Genomic DNA, 13,616 nt, shown 5'->3' on the forward strand with positions numbered 1-13,616 from the left:
ACTGCATTCCTCCCACCCCACCAAAAGCAACCCCACCTCGTGGCTGCCCCAGCCCCCTCCCCCAGGGCCTGGGAAAGGTGAGCTCCAGCTTCCCTCGCCCTACTCCTCCCACACACTCTAACCAAGGGGACATTAAAAAGTGCTGACAGGGCAGGGGAGAGGCCACCTGCCTGCTCGCCAGTCGGGCCACTTTCATCTCAGCTGCCTCCTGCTGCAGCCGCTGCCGCCCTGGCCTTCCCTCCCCCGGGTCCCTCTTTATTAATCTGGCCCGTCTGGCCAGCCCAGACCCGCCTAGTCGCCCCCATCACCCCTTTCCCCTCCAGCGCCAGCAGGGGCGGCTCCAGCTCCCCAACATCCCAGGGCCGCGCCAGGTGGAGGCTCTATTCCCTGCATCGATCATCCCAGGGGCCACGGAGAGTGCCTCCAACAGTCCGGGGAAGCTCATTCTCCTCCAGATTTACAGCAGGAGATGGGGGTCTCCCGTGCCCCCCACTGACACACAGACACATCACACACCGAGCCTCACCTGCACAGGACATGCGTGCCACACACTGACAGTCCTATATTCACACTGCACAACAACACACCCACACCCACAACCTCAGGCACACCCACTGTTGTTACACTGAGTTACACACAACACCCACAATGACAGTCACACACAAGGACCCCAAGGGGAGACATACAACAACAGCCATATGATAACACAGCCACCCGTAGTAACCATCATTTAGAGCACACGGTCAACACAATCACACACAAGCACCCACACATGACACAACATCACACACTAGGACACGCTCTCACCCAGCTTGTTGTTGCCCATAATGATAATCAAATGGTACCTGGCTCTTAGTGGCACTCAATAACTTAACATTTATTGAATGAATAAATGATACAGTCGCAGTATATTCACACACTACACTGCACACATATACCTTAGAGCCAAAATGCAGATGCCATAAAGAGTGGAAACAAGCCCTGCTAAGAACACCCCAAGCAGCATGTGATTGATGTCAGAAAAGCAGACAGAAGGTGATGGAATGAAAGCAACCCAGCTGGGACAGGGTTGGGGACAAGGCATTCAGTTACCTTTTGGAACCGGAGACATCTTTCTGAAACACAAATCTAATTCCAGAATAAAGTCCCAGCACTCCTCAACAGTCTGCACAGCCCCGTCTTGTACACACCTGCTGCGTGCCTGCCCAGCCATGGTCCTACTCCCTATGCTCCAGCAATACTGGCCTCCTCTCATTCCTCATCCCACTCTGCTCCCTCCTGCCGCAGGGCTTTGCATATGCTGCTCCCTCCACCTGCAACACTTTTCTCTCCTCTGTTCTCCGTTTACCTTTAGCTCTTGGCTCCAGGTCACTTCCTAACTAGGTTAAATCCCTCATGCTATAGACCGAATGTTTGTGCCTGCCCCCATTCATGTGTTGAAACCTAATCCCCAATGTGATAGTATTTGGAGGTGGGGCCTTTGGGAGGCGATTAGTGCCCTTATGAGAGGGACTCCAGTGAGCTCCCTTGTCTCTTCTGCCGTGTGAGGACCCAGTGAGAAGATGGTGATCTATGAACAAGGAAGCAGGCCCTCACCAGATACTAAATCTGCTGGTGCCTTGATCTTGGACTCGCCAGCCTCTGAAACTATGAGAAATAAATTTCTGTTGTTTATAAGCTACTCAGTCTATGTGTTTTGTTCTAACAGCCCAAAAGGACTGACATCCCACTTATAAGCCCACCTTATCAAACCGTTGATCTCTCCTTTATGGCACTTTTCACAGATGCAGTTTTTCTGTCCCCACCACTAGACTGAAGGCCATATGAGGGCAGACAGTGTCTGCTTTTGCTTCCACCAACTCACAGGACTGCTACCTAACAGTCCTGAGGGCCTACTCTGTACACATCGCATAGTAGGTGCTCAATAAACATCTAAATGAATGAATGACAATGACGAGGTACACAAAAGAACACTAGAGGGACAGCTTGGCTAGAAGTTAACAAGTCCTAGAATGCCAGAACTGGGAGGGATATCGGGAAACCCTGAGTTTTTGCCCTTGCTGTGTGACTCTGGGCAAGTCTCTTCATTTCTCTGGGCCTCATTTTCCTCACCTGTAAATGAAGGCATCAGAATGTATTCTGTGGAGCTCTAGGGGCTCAGGAGCATCCAAGCTGCTGTGGGCAAGGATGGGAGCAAAGGAGAGCAAGCTTCAGCCACAGCACTTCTGCTTTTATCTGTGTGTGTGTGTGTGTGTGTGTGTGTGTGTGTGTGTGTGTGTTCAGAATTGAAGGTTCTAAAGTTTAAAATATTCTTTGAAATCCCTGAACTAGGTGATCTCTAGTTGTCTTCTGGAATATTACAATGCAACAGAAGCAGAATAGTTCCAAAACAGTAAGATGCCAGAACACGTGCTACTTTTTATCTGCAAAGTTATCTAAGTGGGCCCTTAAAATCGACAGAGGAAAGGAGCAATAAGAATTGAATGAGCCCAATTGGAGGAGGATTCCTCGAGGAGAGGAGTTTTCAACATCCTCTGCTGATTCCTAACTCTGGTGACAGACTCAAAGAGACCAGGGAGCTGGTGGGGGAGGGATCAGGGAACCGCTTCCCAGAAGGGACTGTGATCAAAGCAACAGACTAAAAAAGGTAAGTCCTGCCTGAATATGAGTAGGAGAAGACAATGGGTGGGTGGGGTAGTGGGGGAGAAGGGCACAGGGTGGTCCACAAGCTTTCTGAAAAGCCCACATGCACTGAGGATGGCAAACAGGAAAAAACTCTACAGTCAAGTCACTTTACAGGAACTGAACTTTATCCTGGGAAAGGGAAGGCTGAGGGCACAGGAGTTGAGAATCACTGAGTATGGAGGGCAGGGTAGGAAAGCCAGATAAATCAGGATAGTTACAGGACACGAGCTATCTGTTTTTCTCTGTGTTCCTTGAGGGAGGCAGAGGAAACAACAGCCTAAACTGGGGGTTAAGAAGGCAGGTGGGGCAGAGAAAGGCCAGAGAATGAAGCCTGGAGAAATCTACTACTTTGTACCTAAGGTGGGGATGGTTCCTTGGGAACCCCTTACCTAAGTGAAGAACTTCTTCTCCTACTCCATCCCTTCCATCAGCCTCAATGTTTCCTCTCTCTCATATACACCCTTTTCAACCTGCCTTGGGAACCTCAATTGTCTCCCTCTTTCCTTGAACTCCCAAGTTTCTCCAACCCACAAGCCATCTTCACCCACTGCCTCCTTCCTGCAGTGGCTCCCCTGCCTGTCTCTGGCCTCCACCCTGCTGCTGTCCTGAAGTCACTTGTTCTGGAAGCAGCCAACCCCTAGGCCTATTCTCTGGGGTACCTGGCGCTGGTGATGCTCTTCTGGAAGCTCTCTGCCCTCTCCTAGTTCTCCAACCTCTCTGATTCTCTCCCAGCAACTCTTCTTATCTACAGAAGGGGCCCAGGCTCAGTCTGAAGGTTTTCAGTGCTTTCCCCTCCACACTCTCTCCCATGACCAACTTATCTACAAGCAAGACTTCAAATTCAACTAGCAACCCCATAGGAAAGACCCTCAAAGGGGCCCTCTTTTATATGTGTATTGAGTGTACTCAATAGATTTGGATTAATGACTCCCAAATCGGTACTTCAGTCCAACTTCCAACTGGCATCCCCAATTCCTCACCAGATATCTCCTCCCAGATTCCCCATCACTACATTAAATTCACTGTGATCACCTTGAGTCCCAAACCAGCCCACATCTCCCAGAATTTCCTCTCAGGTCATGTGCCTGCTAGATCAGGCCCAGCCCACTCTCAATTCATGAATCTTCACACTGGGAGTTTCCCTTCAAATGTCCCTTAGTATTGCCGCTTATCTGCACATTTTAACCCCAAACCCAGTCTAACTCATGTGCCTTTCCTCCAGGGTTTGGTCCAGATTGTCCCCCTCACCCAGTGTCTTCCCTGACTGCATGAGTGGTCTTCCTAAATATGCCATGCCCTCATCCAGAACCCCACAGGTCTCCATTTCTCTGCTCAGTGTCCAGAGCTCTCAGTTTGACCTTCTGGGATGTGCTCCCAGCCTCCTCTGCAGCCCTAAGCCTGCTCTTCCCTCCAGGAACACTTGCCTCCAACAGAGTCTAATTCTTCCCAGCCAGACAGGTCTTCAAGCTCCTCCCGACATTTGCTCAAGCTGCTCCAATCTCTGGGATTGCTACTCTTCTGAGGAGTTAAATCCCAAGCATCCTTTCTAGCTGAGTTTCTCCTGCACATTATCAACTGGGACATGACTGACCACTGTTACCACTCCTGGCTCCTGCCCACCAAAAACCAGTAGCTCCTGCCGGCCACATCAACAAAAATATCCCTGGTTGAGAACCACTGGTTGTATACTGTTCTCTCACCTTCCTCCCAACTACTTGATCGTTTCTAAATTACCAGTATGTTCCAAGACCTTCTTTCAACTTCCTCAAAGTCCTTAGCTTCTGGCTAGAGGCTATGAGAAATAATAATAATAATAAGGGCAGCATCCCCTAAGTAAAACTTTCTATGTACTAGACACTGTTTTAGGTCCTTTACATATATTTACTTAATCCTCACAAAAATCTATGAGCTAGCATTACTATTATCCACACTGTTCAGATGAGAAAAGTGAGGAAGAAATTAAGTAATTTTTTCAAGGTCACTTACCTAGTAAGTAGAGATAAAAAGGCATAGCAGAAAGCATACGCTTTGGAAACAGAAAAAACATTCAAATACTTAACTCTGACACCAACTGGCTGTGTGACCTCAGCTAAGTTACTTCCCCTCTCTGAACGCTGATCTCATATGTAAAATAATAATAATAGCAGCTACCTAATTCACGGACGGTCCTGTGAGGATCAAATCAGTTAATCTAGAACAGTGTTTGGCACAAAGCAATGCTCCCTTTCTGCATCTCCTTATGTTCTTTTCTCCACTCAAATCCTACCTCAGATACTTAAAAAGAGTAACAATGATAATCCTTCACAGTTAAACTCAGGCTCTTGGCCCCCCTACACTGCATGGCCCTGCACTGTTCAATCAAGCCTTCCCAGGCCTGCTCTGGCAGCTGTTCCTCTCTTCCCCAGCAAGGCCCCTCGCTGCCTTCGTAGTGTTCCGGCCTCTAGGCTCCTGAAACTGTTGTAATCTGGTCGCACCATGGCTTGCTTGCCCCATCCTGCTCCCAGAAGCAGAGCGTCAGACCTGACCCAAGAGAAACCCAAGCCCGGATCTTCTGCTTCCCAGGTCTGCTGGGCAATATGTCAGATGTCCAGACCACTCCTTTGATTCCATCCCTTCCTCTGTATCTCTCCAGCCCAGTCCCACCCTGGCCACCCTTACCTGAAGGAGCCTACTTTAGGAGGTCAAAGTCTGGGTCCAACCAGAGCTCTACGACTTCACCCCTTTCTTCTCATCTGCGGCTTTGACCTCTTCTAGGCCCTGGCTCCCTTCCCTTACTTTCCTGTCTATAACTTGGCTCTTCCCAGTGTCTGCTCAATCTCTTCCTCTCCAACAGCTCCTTCTCCCCTGTCCTCTGTCCACAGATTTGCTCCTCTCCTCCAGGCTAACAAAGCTTTGCTGTGGCTTCTTTTTCAAACTATAACCCATCTCCAGCCCTCTGTGTATTTCTCAAAGGATAACCTACAATGGTCTACACCTGCTGCCTCATCTCTTCTCCACCAACTCACTCTTTAACCCCTACCATTCTGCTGACCTCTTAATCACCAACTCTAATGACCTTCACTGGGTCCTCACCCCCGCCTCCTATACCAAACAACTCTTCAGAGTTCGAGCTGGTGACTGCCCCTCCTGTGTTCTCTCCATCTCAATGACCTCCACTCTCTGGGTTCCACTCCTGCTTACTTGGGAAGTGCTTCTCTGGATGTATGTTCACACTTGTCCCTGGAACCCTCTTCTCTTCTGTCTCCTGGGTGCTCTCATTTGCTCAAGCCTCAACCCTCACCGTCCCTACTGTGAGCCCAACCCTGAGCTTCTTTCCTCTGTCTTCCACCTCACCCCTCCCACCACAGCCACACCCCTGTCTCCTTCTCACTTACTCTGCCCTGACAGTGGCCCCAGCCCTCTAACGAAGCTGGTCTCTCTACGGTCCTCCAAACCTCAGATGGATTCAGGTCTCTATAGCTTTGCTCCCCTGCAGACAGATGAAGACGCCTCACCCTCTCGTTCCAGTGTTTTTTGTTTCCTTCATTTTCATAAAATCATAGTCAGAACAAAAGTAACTAAAAATAATTCTACCCATTTTAAGGTGCAGCTCCAGCTGCCCTGCTCTAGGGAGCCTTCCGTAGGTGCTCACCTAGCTCTGACCTCCTAGGTGTTTACTGGCAGAACCCACAAACCCCTACCTGACTCTACTGAGTCTCCCTTTTCCCTAGGTAATGTATGAGTCTTGTCATCCACACCAGGCTCTGGGATCCCCAAAGGCTTAGAAAGCAGGGTGTCCTCACAAGGTCCTCCCCAGAACCAAACTGAGGGAGACTGCATCAGATGGCACCTAAATTCTCTTCCAATTCCAGTTTTCAAGGATTTGAAATTTGAGGATTCTTTCTAGAATGTTCCTCCGGGAAGATCTTCAGAGTTTCTGGAAGGTGTTTTCAGTTAGCAGACATCCACATGCTCATGCTCATGAGCTGACAAGAGTGCCAGCTTTTGGAGAGTTGAGCCCCAAGAGAAACCAGGCAGGTCAAACGTTATTTAGTATGTGAAGGTAGGGGAGAGGAATCCTGGAAACTGACTCCCTCTCCTCAAGTCAGTGAGGAAATCCAGAAAAGGACTTTTTAAAATCTCAGTGCATAAGCTTGCCTTCCCCTCCCCATTCACACACACTCTCTCTCTCTCTCTCTCTCTCACACACACACACACACACACACACACACACACACACACACACACACACACACACACACACACACACACACACACTCTTCACCTATACCCTCTGGGACCAGGAAAGTTCCCCCAGAAGCTTAAGGAGCATCCCCCTCCCCTCTTACACCAAAAAATAGAATAGTCAGAAGCATGGGCTCAATGTCTCACCACAAAACACAAAGCATGGCTGCCCCCGTGGGGCTTCACTGAGCATCGCAGTCTCCACCACTTCATCTTCATGGCCCCATCATGATATAACAAACCTTCATCTCCAGCCCCTCAAGAAGACGCCAGTGTACTCCAACCCATCCTCTCAGCTCCTTCCCCTCCCAATACACTCTGCCCCTATTTCCTTCAACAACACATTACACTCAGCACTCCAATGCACCAACATACCCCCATCTCCCCACCAGTATCCCCATCCCTGGTGCCAGCATCCCAATTCCTTTATGGCCCTCAGTACATCCAACCTCCCCAAGTCTCAGAACATCCATCTTGGGCTTAAATATTGTGTCCCCATCTCCAGACCCATCGTCCTCCTCCAAACATCTTGGCTACAGTTATCTGGAGAACAAGCCTGTGTACTCTTGATCCCCACACTGTCCTTCATGTGTGCTCTGAGAAACAGAACTGATGCATACTAGGTAGTCTTGTATGTCCTAGGTCAGTTTCTCAAAATGTGGTCAGAGGGCCATGGACATCAGAATCACCTGGGGAGCTGGTTAAAAAAGATTCCTGAGCTCCATCCAGAACTACTAAATGACTGGTGGTGGAGCCACAAATCTGCACTTTCTACAAGCTCCTCTGGTGATTCCTGTATCAGTTCAGAATCATTGCCCTAGATGACTCTTTCAATCCTAACAACTCTATGAACTTGGCAGTGTTATTCTACTTCAAACAGTTAAGGAACCCAAGACAAACAGAACTTAGTTTAGGTAAACTGGTGACAGTCATTCAGCCAGCCAGGGGCAGGGGATTCGGGTTGGTCCATGACCCCACAGAAATGGAGCTCTCGGTGCCAGGGAACCCTCCTGCCATAGGAGCAGCCCTCTGCACCCTGGGCTCCGTGCCAGGGCAGACAAGAGGCCACGTGCACAGTAGCTCAGGCAGGAATGCTTGGCTGTAATAGGAGACACACCTGAATTCCATGTGTGTTTGTGCTGTGAGTCTCCTTGCCACCCAGGAGTCCCAGGGCAGCCGCACCTAAGCCGAGTGGCCCCGTGGGCTCCCTGCAGTGGGGAGTGTGAGAAGTGCAGCCGCAGCCTGGCCGGCCACTGGGCTCCTGCTGTTGACTCAGGATCCCCACATGGAGTGAGGGCGCCACGCTCTGACCGAAGTGGGGACTACGTGTCCTGGGGGAGGGCGCTGGGGAGGTGGTGCTTGAGGTCCAAATTTGCAGATTCCTTCCTACCACACTGCCCCATTTTTCTACCCACTCCCACACTGATCTCCATCCTAGACCCCTTCTCAGTAACCCCTAATCGCCCGACTTCAGGAAATCCTGGGATGAAATTCACAGGTCAATGCCTCTGGGTACCCACAGGAAGTGAGAAGTAGGTCCCCCTATATTCTCCCAAGTACCAGAAGAGTGCTCCAGATACAACTGTCTTTGCCTGGGGTCACTCCTGCCCTTCATCCCAGAACCTCAGCACCATAGAATTTCTGGAAAGTTTCTGGCAGTATTCCGGCCTAATGCCATGCTGGCTGCTTGTCCAAAATATTTTCTCATTTGTCACTGACCTCCTTAAAAAAAACGGACCTCAGAATGGACCCAGTATTCCAGAGGTGGCCTGACCATCTCAGAAAGCAGCGGGGTAAGTACCTCCCTTGATTTGGCTGCTCCTTTTCGGTTAATGCAGTTTGTGATTGTATTAGAGGTTTTAGCAGTCGCATCACACAGGTGACTCATATTGAGCTTGCAGTCAACTAAACCCCCAGGTCTTTTCTTCATGAACCGCTGTCAAGCTTGGCCCACCCCACCACCGGGTATTTATGTCATTGATTTTGTTTTAACCTAAGTGCAGGACTCTACATTTATCCCTGTTAAATTTAATCTTGTTGGTTCCAGCCCAGTGTTCCAGCCTGTTGAAATCGTTCTGAATCCTGACTCTTTCATGCAAAGTATTAGCTGCCCCTCCCACCTCGATCACCTGCAAACTTGATGAGCCTGCTGCCTCAGTCAGTTGTCAATAAAAATGTCAGACAAGACACAGGCCCAGACTGAGCCCTAAAACATACTACTGGAGACTTTCCTCTAGTATAGGCTGACATGGATCCATTAATCAACTCTCACTGGGTCTGGTTTTCACCAAGCTTCATGACCATTTGGTTCAGATGTTTCTACTGTGTCTACAGATACTGTGAGAGGCTGTTGGCTGCACTGCTGGAAATTTCTCCTGCCCCAGGCTGTGGCCCCAACACCATGGCCATGCCCCTTTCTACTCTCCAAACCTCGAGCATCATTTACTTAACCCTCACTCTAGGGGATTACAGACTTCCAACAGTGCCCACTCCTACATCTCTTGAGGTGTTAAGATGTTTCTGAGCTTCAGAATCTCCCTGGGAGTCACCAACTATTGCTATTTCCTATCCTATCACCCTATGCCTCCTCTGAGGCCTTATTCTCACACTTGAATTCTCTCTCCGGCTGCCTTCTCCTCTGCCTACAACTATGCTCAGTTGCCTCCCTCACCTAAAAAGCCTTCTACTGGTTGCCTCCTTAAACTGTGATTGGCTTCTGCCTCCATGCTTCTCTTGAAAATGCAAACACTTCCAACCTCACCTCCCATGTCTCCTGAATCTTCAACAATCTTCCATCCCTCAGCTGAGTAACCACACGGCCCAGAGAGTGAGCAGTGATGGTGGAGATGGGGTTGGGATTTGGGAGTCTGAGTCAGAAGATTCAAAACCAAGCCTGACAGACCAGGTATAATCAGGTACAGGAGCTTCATAAAGCAGAGCCTGGGAGCCCTCACACACCAGAGTGAGGCTGTGGTCAAATTACGAAGGGAAGCAGGAAGTTCACAGGAACTGAGACATGAGGTCAGAGCCCAGGCAAACTGTCTGGGCAAGAAAATCTCTGGAACCAGTGTGGTTATAGACAAGAGCAGCAAACACAGAAGTCTGAGCCTGGGAATGTCTTGCATATTTCCTCTAGTGGCTGAAACCAGCCCTGGGGCCAGGTGGCTGGGAAAAGACAGCCTGGACAGAGGGGATGATGAGAATAGAGAGGAGGGCAGGGACTGCACTTTTCCTGAGCCCTTCCCCCAGCTATCAATCTGCTGTTAGGAACCTCAGAAAACCTCTAGTTCAGGGGTCATGTGCAAATATGTGGGCCAGACAGGTCACAGAGGTGAGATAAACCAGGTATTAGGTACCAAAATGAAGAGTGGTGACTGTGGCAAATGGGAAGGACATGCCCAAAGGGGTGGCAGCTACTCAGCTCTGGCCAACTGCTGTCCTATGAGAAATGGGATCTTACTGTTGCCAGATCTTCTAATTTTCCAGAGAAGCCAAAAGCTTTTGTTTTTATTTAGTTTTTATTTTTTTGGCTGCGTTGGGTCTTCGTTGCTGCGTGCAGGCTTTCTCTAGTTGCGGCAAGCAGGGGCTACTCTTCGTTTCAGTGCGCGGGCTTCTCATTGCGGTGACTTCTCGTTACGGAGCACGGGCTCTAGGCACGCGGGCTCAGGAGCTGTGGCACGCGGGCCTAGGAGTTGTGGCTCGCAGGCTCTAGAGCACAGGCTCAGTAGTTGTGGCGCATGGGCTTAGTTGCTCTGCAACATGTGGGATCTTCCCGGGCCAGGGCTTGAACCTGTGTCCCCTGCACTGGCAGGCCGATTCTTAACCACTGCACCACCAGGGAAGCCCCAAGCTTTTGTTTTTAAAGTTTATCATATATGTTGCCAACCAATTTTAAAAAGTTTCAAAAACCATGCCTGTACCTATGATTTGACCCATGGTGGCCATCTTTTTTTTTTTGCGGTACGCGGGCCTCTCACTGTTGTGGCCTCTCCCGTTGCGGAGCACAGGCTCCGGATGCACAGGCTCAGCAGCCATGGCTCATGGGCCCAGCCGCTCTGCAGCATGTGGGATCATCCCAGACTGGGGCACGAACCCGTGTCCCCTGCATCGGCAGGCGGACTCTCAACCACTGCGCCACCAGGGAAGCCCCATGGTGGCCATCTTAACTGCTGCCAGTGCCTGGAGAGCGACTGCTACCTAGAGAGGATGAGTGACTGGGTCTGTGGTAATACTATATGCAGAGTTTCCCCGGGAGGTGTTTGATATCCATGAGGGACACTTTTGTGTGTAGAAATAACTATCCAGAAATTACTTTGGCTTTAAGAATTATATTCAGTTTTCGAAGTTACATATTCAAAATCCTAGTTCTTGTCTAAGCTGTTAAGTTCAGCTTACAAACCTTATTATTTTGTTTATAAAACAAAGGAGTAATGTGAGGTTAATATATTTTATTTCTTAAGTACTTCATTTACCTAAAACAAACTTTCCCAAGTACTTAATTATTATATCGCCAATAGATTATGTTCATAAATACAGCAAATCTCAAATCATTTTAAATGTTCCAAAACAATATAGAGACTTGGCGAGATTTTGACTTAAAATTCAAGTCTAAATAAATTATTCAACACTCTTTAGTTGGTATTACAAGGTAAACCTATCAAACTAAAAGGCAAATTCTCCTCCGTATGTTAAGGATTTAAAAACAAACTGCATAGATTCCTTATAGCAAATATAGTAGTGCTGCAGGTTCCATGTTCTTAAACATGCCTATCTTTCATTCTAAGTTCTCCAGAGTTAAAAGATGCTTACCTATCAAGGAAACAATTGATGCTGCACATATATTTTGGAGGTTGCCTTCTCAGATGGTTGAGCTGGTAAAACCACCAGAAACACTGATTGGGCTACTGACTGGATTCTAAGAAGGGACCCATAAATTCCTATTTGTTGTCTCTGAAAGCCCTATCATGGGGCCTCCATTACCTAAGACCTAAGAAGGTGGTCACCCAGCTCATATCCCTGAGTTTGATGTGCTTCAATACCCAACTGCATTTTCTCAGACACCTTGAATCCCACCTAGGCTGTCAGATACCTTGATTAGGTTGTGCATTTCCTTGGCTCTGAAAACACTTAAAAAGTCTTTCCATCTTGAAGATTTCTGCTTTCTTTTTATATTCTTCCTTTCTGGGAGGACCACAACTCTCAGAGGTGTTAAGATGACAGCTGGCTGAATGCAGGACTTCTCTCACAACTTTGATTTGTAGTCACAATTCCTAAGGTTCCCCTGGCGGGACTCTGATCTCATCCATAGCTCATTGTCCTGTCCTCCACTCCACACAACCCCTAGACTGGCTTTTCCCTCTAGCACTCGGCACCCACCTTCTTTCTTCAAACTCACCTCTCAACATCACGTGTTCTTCACTCACCCCCACACCAACTAGATGACCAAAGGACCCCTACTCCAGCTCCAACATAGTAGAGTCCTGCCGCCTTCTCCCATGATTCTTCCTCACTCACATTCACACTCCTTAGGACAACCAATCTCACCCTAGACAAGAAGGGAATTCTGATATTACTTGTTCACACTAAGGCGTGGACAACTGAGTCCCTTTTAAACTGAGTAAACTAGCTGCTTCCTAAAGGGAAAAGAAATGAAAGAAAGGGGACTAATATTTATTGGGCACTTACTAGGGAGGCACTAGGCACTGAGATGTTTCACTTGAGCTGTCTCATTCATTCCCAATAGCCACTCGAAGGGGCCTGTTAAGAAAGCAAAGTTCAGAGATGATAAGTAATCTGACCATCTCAACGTTGGCAATGGTGAAAACAAGATTCAAACCTAATCCATGGGACTCCAAAACTTATGCCCTTTCTCAGCACACTGCTTTTCCTTCTTAAACCAAAACAAAAACCTGACCAAATAATGGCACAGTGAAAGACAGTGTTTGGTGAGAAATGCTGCTTTACTGTTTCCTGCTGGAAATGTGGGAGGCTCTTATCTGTGAACTCCTGCAATTCTATGACCCACCCACTCCAGGAAAGCTCTCCTAAACCACCACCCAACAAGTATTATATAGCACTCAATTTAGACAGCATTTTCACGTATGTTGTCCCTTCAGCCCTGTAAGGGAGGTGGTGATAGTACTGACCACTTTTAAAGATGAGGGGACTGAAGCATGGAGACAAATGTGCCCAAAGTCACCCAGCCTGAAAAAAGGACATCTAAGATTCACATAGGGGTTCATGGCCCCTGAACCTTGTGTCCTTTCCACTTAGACACACCATGTCCCCCACAGACACCCTCCTGCCTTATTTCCTTCATTCTGGGGATCTGATGGTAAACCAGAGCCTATGTCTCTGCTTCTGCTCCTTAAGACACCATCCTAGCAAGACCACCTTTGTCCCCATATTTGCCTTTCACAGACTTTCAGTCTCTTCCACAACCTGGCGATCTCTTCCATTTTGCTTCCCCACCCCAAGTCATCTCTTCTGTGATTCCACTTCAAGTGTCATTATCTTGAGTCAGAGTAGGATCAAAAAAGCCCAGCTCAAAAAAAAAAAAAAAAAGCCCAGCTCTTCAAGCACTAACTAGACCCTGGGTCTTCATAATAAACCGTTTCCTGAGTGCCCATACTGAATTGAGTGTTTTTAAAACATCATCACAAATGCTCATAACAATATTGCAAGCCATGCGCTATTTTCCACCCCTC

Source organism: Leucopleurus acutus, assembly GCF_964270905.1.
Source record: "Leucopleurus acutus genome assembly, chromosome: 14".
In the NCBI taxonomy this organism is placed as follows: domain Eukaryota; kingdom Metazoa; phylum Chordata; class Mammalia; order Artiodactyla; family Delphinidae; genus Leucopleurus; species Leucopleurus acutus.